This window comes from Mangifera indica, unplaced genomic scaffold, assembly GCF_011075055.1.
Source record: "Mangifera indica cultivar Alphonso unplaced genomic scaffold, CATAS_Mindica_2.1 Un_0005, whole genome shotgun sequence".
Taxonomy (NCBI): Eukaryota; Viridiplantae; Streptophyta; class Magnoliopsida; order Sapindales; family Anacardiaceae; genus Mangifera; species Mangifera indica.
Genome location: NW_025401097.1, coordinates 131,052 through 145,904, shown reverse-complemented (window position 1 = coordinate 145,904; position 14,853 = coordinate 131,052). Strand labels below are relative to the sequence as shown.

Genomic DNA, 14,853 nt, shown 5'->3' with positions numbered 1-14,853 from the left:
ATTTTTCAAAATAATAACGTGTCAATTTAATATTTTATTATTTTATTGATATTTTATTTTTTTAATTTTTAAAATGCATATTAGATAATATGATACAAGATATGATAAATTAGGCTTTTAATATACAATACGACACACAATTCAACTACCCTAATTTAAATTTTTTAAAATCATTCATTTATATATACATATATATATATATATATATATATATATATATATATATATATAATTTAATAAAATCATCTGAATTGTAGTTTTCTAAAATATAATATACATGTAAAAAACAATAGCAAAACAAATATGCAAAAATAAGTTGTATACGCAATTTCTTATTGGAAAATTTTGTCAAACATAGCTATATATATGTATTTAAGAAAATTATGGTTTAAAGTTTGGTTCGGTTTGAAAATTGTCTAAACTGCAATCCGAACTGAAAAATAATTTGGAAAATTTCAACTCAAACCAAACAATTTTGAAAACTAAACCAAACCAAACCATAATTTTTAAGTGGTTTGGTTCAGTTTTACGGCTTGAACCAAATTATGCACACCCCTAATAATCTTTATGGGAAAACAAATAATTATGTCTAATACTCTTATGCTATATACTCTTATGTTATATATTATATGATCTTCACGGGAAAACAAACAAATATGTATGCTTTTATAGAAAATATTTGCAAAAGCATGCATATGTACATTCACATGAATAAACGCATAAAAGCAAACAAGCATGTACAAAACACATGGAAAAAAACAAGCACGCAGAAATATTCTTAAGAATATATTCTCTGTAATATTCTATGTAAAAAATATATTCTTTGCTTCTTTTATATAAAAATATGTATAGTTAATTTATCGACATTGCTTCTTTGCATATTTTATATTTGATCACATATAACATATATATAAATCTTATTTTAAATATTAATACCAAATATCTACATATGTTTTCTTTATGCAATGCATAATAAAGAATAATGTTGTCTTGTTTGGTTTCTAAAGGTTAAAGATAAAGATAATTTAGGTATTTTAATATATAAAGTGATAAAAATGTTGAGAGTGTGAAAATTATGGTATAAATATATAAGTGGACTCAATTTAGGGTAAAAAAATTCAATAACCCTTATTTTTTTATGTGTGTGTATATATATAAAATTTTCAATTTGAATTACAAAAATATTATAAAAATTGAAAAATGCCAAATAGCATAAAATACCCACATAACACAAATTAAGAACAACCAAAAAAATTCAAAAATTAAAGATAAAAAAAAAAATAAAAGAAAACAACAACACAAAATAATGTTTAAATGAACAATAAAGCTACTTGGTGTTGATATTAGCAGACAACAGCGTTAAAACAATTGATGGGTAAAATTCACAAATGCATAGAATTACTCAAGTAGTACGGTAGTGAGTTAAATAATGTCATTACGAGGATTGTTTACAAAATACCAAAATTGTCTTAACCCTATTATTATTTAAATTAACAAAGAATCCAAATTTTTTTATTGAAAGTAAAATTAAATCTAAGTTAATGAACACTAATTTAAAATTATCTCCGAAGATTAAATAGCTAAAAATAGACTAATATATATATAACATCTAGGGTATTTTAATATTACTTGCACCAATCATATTTAAATTAATTTATTGACAATCTCACTTTAATTATTTATATTATGGTTGAACAACCCTAATTTTATTGATATTCTTTTTCAAGTCATATCAAATATATTAATCAAAATATATTGGTTTTATTTTCCAATATCAATAATAAACCTTGATTGATTTATTAAACTATATGATTATTCATTTGGGTCCACACAAGTCAAGTCATATAACTTCCCCTCCAAACTATTTTCTTATAAAGTTTAATACCTAAATCTAATTATAAAATTTTCCTTCTAATACTTTTTTACAATCACAAATCAATTGAATAGTGATTAACTTATCTAAAACATTAAATTTTTAGAGTTCTACTTTAAATAGGAAACAATTATGATGTTTATGTAAAAGAATAAAATTTCTTCTATTTAAACGTATATGTGTGCTAAAATGTAACCTTAAAGTGCTAATTTTTCTTCTCACGAACATTGCTATACTGGACTTTTAACTCATTAGCATTTATTTTTATCTTTCAATTCTGATTTTTCTCCCCTTCAAATTTATAAGATCCAGGAAAAGTGTTATGTTGTTATAAGCTACAATTTGAAATTCAAATTTAAATATTAACTTCTTAAATAATTATATTAAAGATCGTCGAGGAATATTAACTAACAAATTATGTTTTTTGATTGAAGTATATCTATTAGTCGAAACACAAATTATCCTTTCAGTTGTTGGTCTCTTATCAAAGAGTGTCTCTATGGTTAGTGAGACTACTACACAACAATATGGCATGTGATGATTATTAATGTATAAGTTATTACATATCACAACAATAAAAGATTCAGTACAAAACATCTGGTATAAGTTTTTGATTTATTTTTGTTAAATAGTTTATTAATATGATTTCATGGTAGAAAGGTCTAGAGTTGTTTCAACACCCCGGTAAACCTGACACCAAAAACACAAGGTTGGGGTAAAATTTTTAACACAAAATTTATTTTAGGCCAATTTGATATGATTTGAAACTAAAGTGGATAGTATGATAATTGGTATAAAAATAATTTGAATTGACACAATTTAGTAGAATTAGTTAGTGGTAAATTAAAAAACATTGAATGACAAGTATCAATGATAATTAAAATCATTATAAATTGTATATAATTATATTTTCATATAATTGTAATTACTAATTTTATTTTTTATTTTTATTTTTATATTTTATTTTATTTTTTAATAGTGAGAATATGATTTGTTAGTAAGATTATTAACATGTTTTAAATGTCTTGATACGTAATATTTTAGACTATTTATGAAGAGTAATACTATGCGTACCTATTTTTTATACACAATTCATATACACAGTGATATATCATTATGTAATTAGGTGATTTTAAAATATGTGTCATCATATAATAAAGAAACATTCATTCACAGGATAACATATCATCTGTGTACATAAATTATATACCAAAAATAGGTACATATAATTTTATTGATTTATGAATAAGATAAAAATATTACAATGTGTGTTTTATTATTTATTAATAATAAATTGAGATAATTTATAAAGGAAATTAAAATACTAAAAAAGCTCAGAAAAATAAAAATAATAGATAATTTCAAATTAATTGAGGGTATGTCAGGCAAACTAGACATTAAATAGTTAAATTAGAATTAAAAAATTTTGATATATTCAAATTAAATTAGATTTAAAAGGGTTCTAATTTAAAATTTAAACTAAGATAATATGAATGCAACTTGATAATATAAATTGTCAGGTTTAGAAAGGTCTCGCTGGGATGTAATAAGCAACTAAATTTTAGTATTAATATTGGAAATGGCTAAACAGCGGATATTTTAGTATTAATGTTAAATTAACTGTTGACTATATCCTGCAAAGTGGATCCGTGGCGCAATGGTAGCGCGTCTGACTCCAGATCAGAAGGTTGCGTGTTCGATTCACGTCGGGTTCAAACCCCCTTTTTATCCAAAATAATGTCTTCGGATTTCTCTGTTTGCGTTTTTTGTTTAAGGTGTAAGAAAATTTCGGTTGTTGTGCTACATGATTGAATTATTATTTTCTTAGTAGTGAGATGCAAATGTCTCACAGGATAACACATTATTCGGGTCGAGACTAGAGATTGGTAGGGATATGTAACATTACTGTTGTTTCTGGTAATGGTACTAGGATTTACTTATGCTTGTGTAACATTTTGAGATTAAGATAATCGCAGTGACACTAAATCATATGATGGAAGTACCACAGCCCCAGGAATTATATCGCTGTACCGGTATTGGGATCGTGGTTTATTAGTTCATAATGTCATGTTAGTAACATAAAATCTCATATGTGACATTCATTGTGTAGTAGAACTGGTTCAGCAACTTTGCCGGAGTAATATCGGTGATCCCCTGAATGTTAATCTATATTTCGAGTTATTCTCTGAATCTGTTTGGAAAAATAAATTACTTAGGAGAAGGCAATGATATTTAGATTATGAACCTGGCATTTCCATTGGTAAACTTATGTAGTCAACTGTTTGTGTTTTGTAAATATTAGACATTCCTGTGTTCAGATGGATGCAGAACCAACGCCGGTATATTGCTGATAATGGCATTTATTCAAAGTTGATAACAGTTATAGGAATGAAAGGCCAAAGTAGGATGGCCATGTGGCTCTTTTCTGAGATGCGTAATAGTGGGTGCCGTCCTGACACTTGAGTTTGTAATGCTATAATAATAGCCCACCTTCACACTCGAGAAAAAGGAAAGTCAAATGCCAAAGCGCTAAGTTACTTGGAGAAGATGAAGGGAATGGAATTTTGTCAACCCAGCAATGTGAGATACAATATTCTTTTGACAGCTTTTGCTCAAGCTCGAAATTTTCAGGTCTAAAATGGCTAGGCGAGAATTTGGTACTGCTAAAACTGATGGGAGCAATTCACTGACTCTTGCCAACAATTTGGTTGAAGTCAAAGATTTTTTTTTGGAGAAATTGAAATTTTTACCCTTATTTTAATCCGTGTATACATATATGTCACTTATCTCAAAATTTAAATAAATGTATCACAACAGTAATATATTTCTCCAAAATACCCCTGTTGATGCACCCTAGACAGAGGTTCTCTATTTTTCTCTACAACTTTTTCTTTTTTCTTCTTTAACGTTCAAGTGAGAAAGAAATCTCTACAGCATAAAAAAAATAAATTTTTTAGCAAAGAAGACACGTGATTGAACAATAAAACTTGTGAGAAAACTATTATAAAGGATTTAATTTGGATACAAAGGAGGGAGAGATGAAAATTACTAAATTTATTAAGAGAATTAACATCTACTGCAAAGATTTCATAGCAAAATCATCCACATTCAGGTCAGTCTTGACTCAAACCCATATGTTATGTGCTTTATTTATGAACAATTGAAAATGAAATAAGTATGATAGATTTATATTCATAACTTCATTTAAAATTTAATTTTGTTGTAATTTCATATTATTAGATTATTTAATGCTATTATTTCACGTTATTTTTATTGTTTAAAATTGTTATAATATTGTATTGATGGTTATAAAAATATGAAAATTCGGGCTTAGAAAATTTTCAGAAGAAGAACAGGTTGGCAATAACGCCAACCCCCCGGACCCTACTGAATTTATTTATTTTTTGTTTTTTTCCATTGCACTCAATTCATTTATTTTTTATACTTGTTTATTCCAATTTGGTGCTATTTTGTGTATTGTTTTCCTTGTCTTATCAGAGAGTTGCATAAAAAATTACAGAATTGTCATTGTCATTTTCTTCCGTTTTTTATTGCCTTGCCTTGATCAATATTTATACATCACTTGATGATATGATAGTTTAATGTGTTATAAATACATATATATGAAGTTTGGTTGCATTGGTATTGCATTTGGGGCTTAATTTGAAAAAAATTGTATAGTGCAATTTGAAGTTTTATGTTTTTAGGTTTATTTTTAGTTAGGATGGAAAAAACTGCATTTAAAATTCGCTATAGAGGTCAATAGATTGAAGCTGATGATAATATGATAAAATATGTTGGTGGAAATAAAAGAAAGATGTGTATCGACGCAAGTGTTGATTTTGAAGGATTTATTGTAAGAATCAGCTATCGTATAAAACTCGATCAAAGTCAATCAAATGTGCACATATTTACCCTAGGTGATGTGGGTCCAATAGAGATTATAGACGATTATGACATGAAGTTTTTTATGGTTGTAGCAAGAAGTTCACAAGGATATACACAACTTTATGTTACCAAGAGTCCAATTGACGGAAGAGACAATCAACAAGTTGAAGATATTCACGAGGAAGAAAGGGAAAATCATCCGACAGATGAGTGGGCACATCCATAAAGTTTCCAAGAGTTTGGTGGGAATTATGGTATTAATGATGATAATGACGATGACATGGATGAGGATTATGAAGTAGAAGGTAATGAGGATGAGGATGATGGTGATAACGATGAAGAATTCTCGGGTTTGATGAGAACATGTACAATGTTTCAAGCCAAGATATTGGTAGAAGTCAAAGTCATGCTTGTAATGAAGGGGCTGAATGTAGCACATGACGTCATGGCTTTATGAATATTAGTGCATATCCAAGTCATATCCATAATCCAAATCCATTTCAATGGGTTCCTGAGCTTGCTGTTGAAGTTGACAATGCAGATATTAGTAATCGGGCAATACAAAAGGGTAACTATTTGCAAGTGATGGGTTTTTATAATTCGAAGGCAGAATTGAAAGCATTATTTTGAACATATGCCTCAAAGACAGGAATTCAATAGAAGGTTGGTCACTCTAATAATATATGGTATGAGTTAAATACGTATACCCACAATGTAAATGGCGGGCATGAGTAACGAGAGAGCAAGATGAAGACTATTGGGTCTTACGACATATGGACGAGACACACACTTGTCTGCGGGATCAAATATTGTCGCATCATAAACAAGCTGGTGCAGAATCGTTGATGAACATATTTAAGTCAATATTTGTGGTTGATCACATTTATCGACCGAAGAAAATTATCTGAGAGTTGATGCCTCTTCCATGTTCCATTAAGATCTATTGAAGACAATCATATGATACACCACTATACGATGTCCTGTGAATTGAGTGTCTTATAGGCTTGTTCTTCTAGTGCTCTCGAGGATAGGAGGCACATGACGTAGACATCTGTGGAGGGGATAGATGTATATTATTAAAGGCCTTATATGACTTTCGGGGGTGTGCAGTGTGAGAGGATGACACTCGTTCCTAGGATGTTTGTCTAATACGAGACATCCCATAAATAATAGGATGGACACCTCGTGATGAAGATATTCGTACAAAAGCAGTAGAGAACTGTGAAGACCCCTCGGGGGCTGTCTGAAAAACAATAGGACAATTCGATTGGATGTCATCATCATCGTCTGAATATATAGACTCGTCATCTGATAATATCGGTGGTGCCTATTATCCCATAAACTCGACATTACTATACTGGACTTTTAACTCATTAGCATTAATTTTTATCTTTCAATTCTGTTTTTTCTCCCTTTCAAATTTGTAAGATTCAAGAAAAGTGTTTTATTGTTATAAGTTACAATTTGAAATTCAAATTTAAACATTAACTTTTTAAATAATTACATTAAAAATTGTCGAGAAATATTAACTAACAAATTATGTTTTTTGATTAAAGTATATCTACTAATTGAAACATGGATGAAGATTATGAAGTAAAAGGTAATGAGGATGATAATGATAACGATGAAGAATTCTCAGGGTTTGATGACAACTTGTACGATGTTTCAAGCCAAGATGTTGGCAGAAGTCAAAGTCATGCTTGTAATGAGGGGGCTAAATGTAGCACAAGACGTCATAACTTTATGAATATTGGTGTATATCCAAGTCACATCCATAATCCAAATCCATTTCAATGGGTTCCTAAGCTTGCTGTTGATGTTGACAATACAGATATTAGTAATCGGGTAACACAAAGAGGCAACCATTGGCAAGTGATGGGTTTTTATAATTCGAAGGTAGAATTAAAAGCATTATTTCGAACATATGCCTTAGAGATAGGAATTCCATGGAAGGTTAGTCACTCTAATAATATACGATATAAGCTAAATATGTACACACATAATGTAAATGGAGGGCACGAGCAATATGAGAGCAAGATGGAAACTATTGGATCTTATGACGTATGGACGAGACACACACTTGTCTGCAGGATAAAATATTGTTGCATCATAGATAAATTGGTGCAGAATCGTTAGGGAACATACTTAAGTCAATGTTTATGGTTGATCGCATTTATCGACCTAAAGAAATTATTTGAGAGTTGAAGACTCTTCCATGTTCCATTAAGATCTATTGAAGACGGTCATATGATATACCACTGTACGACATCCCATGAATTAAGTGTTTTGCAGGCTCGTCCCTCTGGTGCTCTTGAGGATATGAGGCACAAGATGTAGACATCCGTGAAAGGGATATACGTACAGTATCAGAGGTCCTACATGACTTTCAGGGTTGTGTAGTACAAGACGATGACACCTATTCCTAGGATGTCTGTCTAATACAAGACGTCCCAGAAACAACAAGTTCGGCACCTCGTGATGAAGATATTCGTACAAAAGCATAGAGGACTGTGAAGACCCCTTGGGGGTTGTCTGAAAGACAATAGGACAATTTGACTGGATGTCATCATCATCGTCTGAATCTGTAGACTCGTCATCTGATGATATCGATGGTCCCTTATCTCCCACAAACTCTAAAGCCAGATATACCACTCAAAGTTATGTTTAGTCTCGATCGGATGTAACACAGTTGTAATCCCTTCCTAGAACATAAAGGAAATTTATAAAAATTAATAAAATACAAAATCAAATAATAAAATATAAATCTACCAATGAGCAACTTACTGGAGGAGCATCCTTGTAATACCCTTAGGTATGTTTCAGGGGTATTTATGTCTTTTGACTCTATTTAGAGATATTTCCCATTTTAAGTACATATATTTGTTTTACATGTATATGTGTGTTTATATATATATATATACCTAAAGAAAAAAAAAAAAAAAAGGAAAAAGACAAAGAGAAAAAGAGAAAGAGATAAGGCTTTATATATAAAGAGAAAGAGAAGACTTTTCCATCATTTTCCGTCCATATTCCAGCAGCCACTTCATGCCTTTTCTTTGCTTTCTTGAAGCCAAAGGAAGAAATTGAAGAGATATTGGAAGATAAAATAAAAAGAAAAAAGAATAAGCACCTTGGAAGCTTTGGTAACCAAAGATCTCCTTCTTTTCCCTTTCATCTATGTTTATATGCATGTTATATGAATATGTTAGTGTGTTTTGGTATTGATTTAAAGTTGTCTTGGTGATAAAGGAAGCAAAACAAAGAGGAGGAAGCCAACTTGCAAAGATTTGGCTTGAAACAAGGTAAGGGATATCATCTTTGATATGTGACATGTTTTAGGCTTTTGGTTCCTTGGATCTATGTTATAAATGATGATTTTGATGTTGAGGAATATTGTTTTGTCATTTGGGATGTCTATGTATGTGATTTTGTTCATGGCAGAAAGTTGCATAATATTTACAGTTTTTACCACTGAGTTCGTCCCATGTTTTGGCTGCCTTATTTGATGAATTATGAGTGCTATTATATCTTGTTGGAAAGCTCTTTGAATCCTCTTTCCAATGATATATAGCTTGTATGAATTAGAAATCATTTGGACTGTTAAAGATTTGTATGAACCGAAAGGACTGGTTTACTAAATAAACAGAGGAGGCAGTTTTGTCACTGAGTTTATCTCACGTTTTGACTGCCTTATCTATGGAATTATGAGTGCTATTATATCTTTTTGGAAATCTCTTTGAATTATACTTTCAGTGATATATAGCTTGTATGAATTGGGAATCATTTGGATTGTTAAATATTGCATGAACCACAAGGATTGCTTTATCAAATAAACAGAGGAGGCAGTTTTTGCCACTGACTTTATCTGCTGTTTTGACTGCCTGATTGAATGAATTATGAGTGCTATTATAGCTTGTTAGAAAGCTCTTTGAATCCTCTTTTCAACAATATATAGCTTGCATGAATTAGGAACCGTTTGGACTGTACAATTGTATGAAAAAGAAGGCTGCTCTGTCAAATAAACAGGGTGTGAACAGTATTTCACAGTTTGGAAAGGAAAAGAAAGAAAAGAAAAGAAAGGAAAGGAAAAGAAAAGAAAGGAAAAGAAAGGAAAGGAAAGGAAAAAAAAAAAAAAGAAGAGAAAAAGAAAAGAAAGAAAAGCAAGAAAAGGTTGGGACTCAAGATTCAAGGGTCGTCCCAAGAGTAATGTCTGGTGAATTATGAATAAATTTAGATGGAAGCAAAATTAGTAAGATATAAGACTCGCATGCATGCTATAAACTATAAGGGGGCATTTTACACTACACCGCCCACAGTAGGGCACTTCCGCAGTAGGACACGTCCGTAGTAGGACATAGACCTCCAGTAGGGTCCGCTCGCAGTAGAGCTCAATTCAGATTCAAAAATAGTGTAGTGAAAGAAAAAAAGCTTGAGCTTAGAAAAGTGTCAAATCCCTATAGTTAGCTTCCATAAAGTATTAAATAGACACCAGATGGGACAAAGTATGACCCAAATAGTAAAGAGTGAACTAAATTACCCCCTCAATCTCTTATAGAGGTTAGGATGTGAGGTTGAGTTCCAAAAGTGAGTTAGAACAGGAAAAAAAAAATAGTTTACTTGATTCTTTCCTCTTACTGAGTGTTCTTATTACTCACTCCCTTTTCTTTCTTGATTGCAGGTACAGGTGATCGAGGTAGCTGCGAGGTAGGGTCAGGTCAGTGTAGGTAGATCCGACTGGAGCAGGTTATCTCTGGTTTATAATACATGCATACAGTGGCATGTTCTTTTCGACTTATGACTTTTTGAGGTTATGATACAGTTGTATATGATTACTCCCTGTTTTCAGATGCTTTCATATGAGTATATACATCTTTTGTTCGCTTTCAGATTTTCAGTTTTCTTGGAATACTTCTTAAATACTTTTAATGATGTGTTTATTTTAAAGTATTTTTAAAAAGAAAAAAAAATAGACGCTCCGAATATTAATTCGTAACATTTCTCCTTCGATGGGTAGTACTTCTAGGGAGGGATGTTACAAGTTGGTATCAGAGCATGATTTTGGAACCCAAAAGATGTTTTCTAAAACAAAATGGAGTAATCAAAGTAACACAGAGATGAAATACCCTTCAGCCACGCTGACCACCCTCGCAGCCGATCACTGTAAGTTAAGTTTTCATTTATACCTGCCGAGTTTTATGAATCTAATATGTTCATTTTCAGGACCTATGAGTCAAACACCAGTAGATCCCTCTAAGAGGAGTCAGAATGAAGGAGCAGCCCCTCAGGTACCCTTAGGGGCACTTAGTGCACATGATGTGTGAGAGATTTTCAGATAGATGATGAGAGAGTACAAAGGTGCTCTTACACAGGGAAGTGAGACGGCTCATACGCCGCCAATCCAAGGACATGATTTGAGGGAGGTTACTTCAGCATCTACAGCAGCCTTAGTGAGGACTCAGTTGTATCCTATTTTCAACCTCCCTAGTATGCACCAACCTCAAAATTTGATGGTGCAAGAGACCCAATAGTAGCTGAAAAGTGGTTGAAATCAGTAAAGAGTCTCATGGCCTTGTTTGACATGACTAACCAAGAAAGAGTGAGATATGCCACTTATCTTTTCAAGTCAGGGGCAAGAATATGGTGGAACTTAGTCAGGGAGACAGTCAATGTCTCAGAAATGACATGGTCAGAGTTTAGGCACCGATTTGAGGTAGAGTACAGGGGCGTCGATGTTACTTGTATCAGAGCCCAGGAATTTATCAATCTAGTGCAAGGGACAGACTCTGTAAAAGAATACTCCACAAAGTTTAATCAATTGTCCCAGTATGCCCCCGAGATAGCTAACACAGAAATAGGGCGTATGCAGAAGTTTATGTATGGGCTGGATCCAGAGATAGCTCGAGATGTTATGACCAGGGAGCAGCCACCTAGAACTTATGCAGAGGCCCTTGATAGAGCTTTAAGGGCAGAGGTTTTTGTTAGAAGGAGGTTTGGTCAGACCACAGGGTAAAAGGTTACACCTCCTTCTACCATGCCAGCTCCCCCAATAAGTAACGGTTCAGCTTCAGTATAGAGAGACCTTCCTCCAGAGCGAGACAGGAAAGGTAAACGACCTCTCCAGTTCAGAGACATGAAAAAGAACTGGAAGAGTGAAAAGAAACAAAGAGGACCTGAGATACCAGCTTGCCAAAAATGTAGGAAGCACCATAGATGAGAGTGTTTGACAGGTCAAGCAGTTTGTTTCAGATGTCATCAGCCTGGACATATTGCTCATTTTTGTAAAGCTGCCCCAGTGAGAGTAGAGCAACAACAGCCTATAGGAGGGGCCACAACCAGAGTTTATACGATCACTCAGGGCCCAGCAGAGGCTAACCCATCAGCAGTCACGGGTCAGATTCTCTATCTTGATACTCCTATTTATGTTTGAATTGATTGTGGGGCTACTTATTGTTTTATAGCCAAGAGTTTGCTTGAGAGGTTAAAGTTGTAACCTATTAGAATAGCCTAGAGGATTATGATTGAGTTGTCTTATGGGGGGTCAGTCATTAGTGAGATGATGCTACTAGGACAGAGTATTATGATTCAGGGTCAACAGTTACTAGTGGACTTGATTGTGTTCGAAATGCCAGATTTTGACATGATTTTAGGGATGGACTTTTTGGGGAGATACGAAGCTGAAATTGATTATAAAAAGAAGAAAGTAAGATTTAACCTAGACTCTGGAGATCAATTCGAGTTCGGTGAGGGTCATATCCGGAGTTTGATGATCAGTATGTTAAAAGCTAATAAAATGTTGAAAAATAGGTGTACAGGATATTTGGCTCATATAGTGAACAAGGTTGAGTCAGGTCCAACTATTGAGGAAACACCAATGGTACGTGAGTTTCCAGATGTATTTCTAAGTGAGCTACCAGGATTAGCTCCCGAGAGAGAGATTGAGTTTAGCATAGAGTTGGCACCTAGCACAGCACCTATTTCAAGAGCACCCTATCGAATGGCCCTATTGAGTTACAAGAATTGAAAAAGCAGCTTCAAGAGTTATTATATCATGGTTTTATCAGACCGAGCCATTCTCCTTGGGGAGCTCCCATCCTATTTGTGAAAAAGAAAGACGGGTCTATGAGAATGTGCATTGATTACAGAGAGCTAAATAAAACCACAGTTAAGAACAAGTACCCGTTACCCAGGATTGATGATTTATTTGATCAGTTGAAGGGATCTGTGGTCTTCTCCAAGATAGATTTGAGATCTGGTTATCACCAGGTGAGAGTGATAGAGAAGGATATACCCAAGATAGCTTTCCGAACGAGGTATGGCCATTTTGAGTTTGTAGTGATGCCATTCGGATTGACAAATGCCCCTGTAGTATTTATGGATTTGATGAACTGGGTATTTCACAACTGCCTGGATAAATTTATTGTGGTATTCATTGATGATATCTTAGTATATTCTTGCAGTCGAAAGGAGCATGAACAACACTTGAGGTTTACCCTCCAAAGATTGAGAGAGAAACAATTGTATGCCAAATTCTCAAAATGTGAATTTTGGCTAGATAGAGTTACCTTTTTGAGGCAATAGTTGAATGGCAGAGACCAAAGACAGTCAAAGAGGTTCGTAGTTTCCTAGGTTTGGCAGGGTATTATCAGAGGTTTGTGGAAGGATTTGCCAGATTAGCTAGACCTCTTACAACCCTCATGAAGAAAGCAATGTCATTTCAGTGGTCAGATGCCTGTGAGACAAGCTTCCAAGAATTGAAAAAAAGATTGACTACTGCTCCTGTGTTAGCATTTCCAGAGGAGGGAGTTGAGTATGATTTATACATGGATGCCTCACACGGTGGTTTAGGAGCAGTGTTGATGCAGCGAGGCAAGGTGATAACATATGCCTCAAGACAATTAAAAGAATTTGAAACTCGATACCCCACTCATGATTTGGAGTTAGCAGCGGTGGTTTTTGCTTTGAAAATTTGGAGACACTATTTGTATGAGGTAAAATGTAATATTTATACTGATCATAAGAACCTCAAATATTTCTTCACTCAGAAGGAATTAAATATGAGGCAGAGGCGATGACTCGAGCTAGTAAAAGACTATGATTGTGATATTAAATACCATCCAGGCAAGGCTAATGTGGTTGCAGACGCCCTCAGTAGAAATGTGATGATATTACAATTGACGGTCCAAAGAGAAATTCAGAAAGAGATGGACCGAGAGCAGATTAAGCTTGTGATTGGGGCCCTTGCCAGGTTAGAGATTCAACCCACTCTCATAGATGAAATTCGAGAGGCTCAGACACAAGATGAATGGTGTCAACAGAAAATTCAGAAGGTTCAAGAGGGTCTTGAGGAAAATTTTCAAGTATCAAATGGAATTCTCAAATTCAGAGATAGAGTATATGTTCCCTAGATGATTGAATTGAGACAGAGAATTCTTATAGAAGCTCATAGTTCTCTTTACACTGTCCACCGTGGGGGTGTAAAGATGTATCAAGACTTAAAAAGACATTTTTGGTGGTCAGACATGAAAAAGGATATAGGTGAGTTTGTTACTGGATGTCTTACCTGTCAGCAAATTAAGGTCGAACACCAGAGACCTGTAAGGTTACTTTAGCCTCTACCTATTCCAGAATGGAAATGGGAGCATATCTCCATGGACTTCATTAGTGGACTCTCTAGAGCTCAGAATGGATGTAATGCTATCTGGGTGATTGTTGATAGATTGACTAAGTCAGCTCATTTCCTGTCCATCAAAGATACTACTACCACAGATCAGTTGGGGAGATTATATGTTAGGGAGATTATTAGATTACATGGTGTACCCAAGACCATAGTATCTGATCGTGATACGAGATTTGTATCAACTTTCTGGAAGAGTCGCCAAAGATCCTTAGGTACTAATTTGGCATTTAGTATAGCCTATCATCCTCAAACAGATGGTCAGACAGAAAGGGTTAATCAGATTTTGGAAGACATGTTGAGAGCTTGTTGCTTGGATCATAAAGCTACATGGGTAGAAATGTTGCCATTGGTAGAGTTTGCTTACAATAATAGCTACCAGACAACTATTCAGATGGCACCTTATGAGGCATTATAT

The 14,853-nt window shown here is 33.5% G+C and overlaps 1 non-coding gene across 1 annotated transcript; it reads left to right on the top strand.

Annotated features, from left to right (window-relative positions):
• The first annotated feature begins 3,516 nt into the window (after positions 1 to 3,516).
• TRNAW-CCA lies at positions 3,517 to 3,588 on the top strand. Its single transcript has one exon. It is a non-coding gene; the product is annotated as a tRNA-Trp (tRNA).
• Positions 3,589 to 14,853: the final 11,265 nt, after the last annotated feature.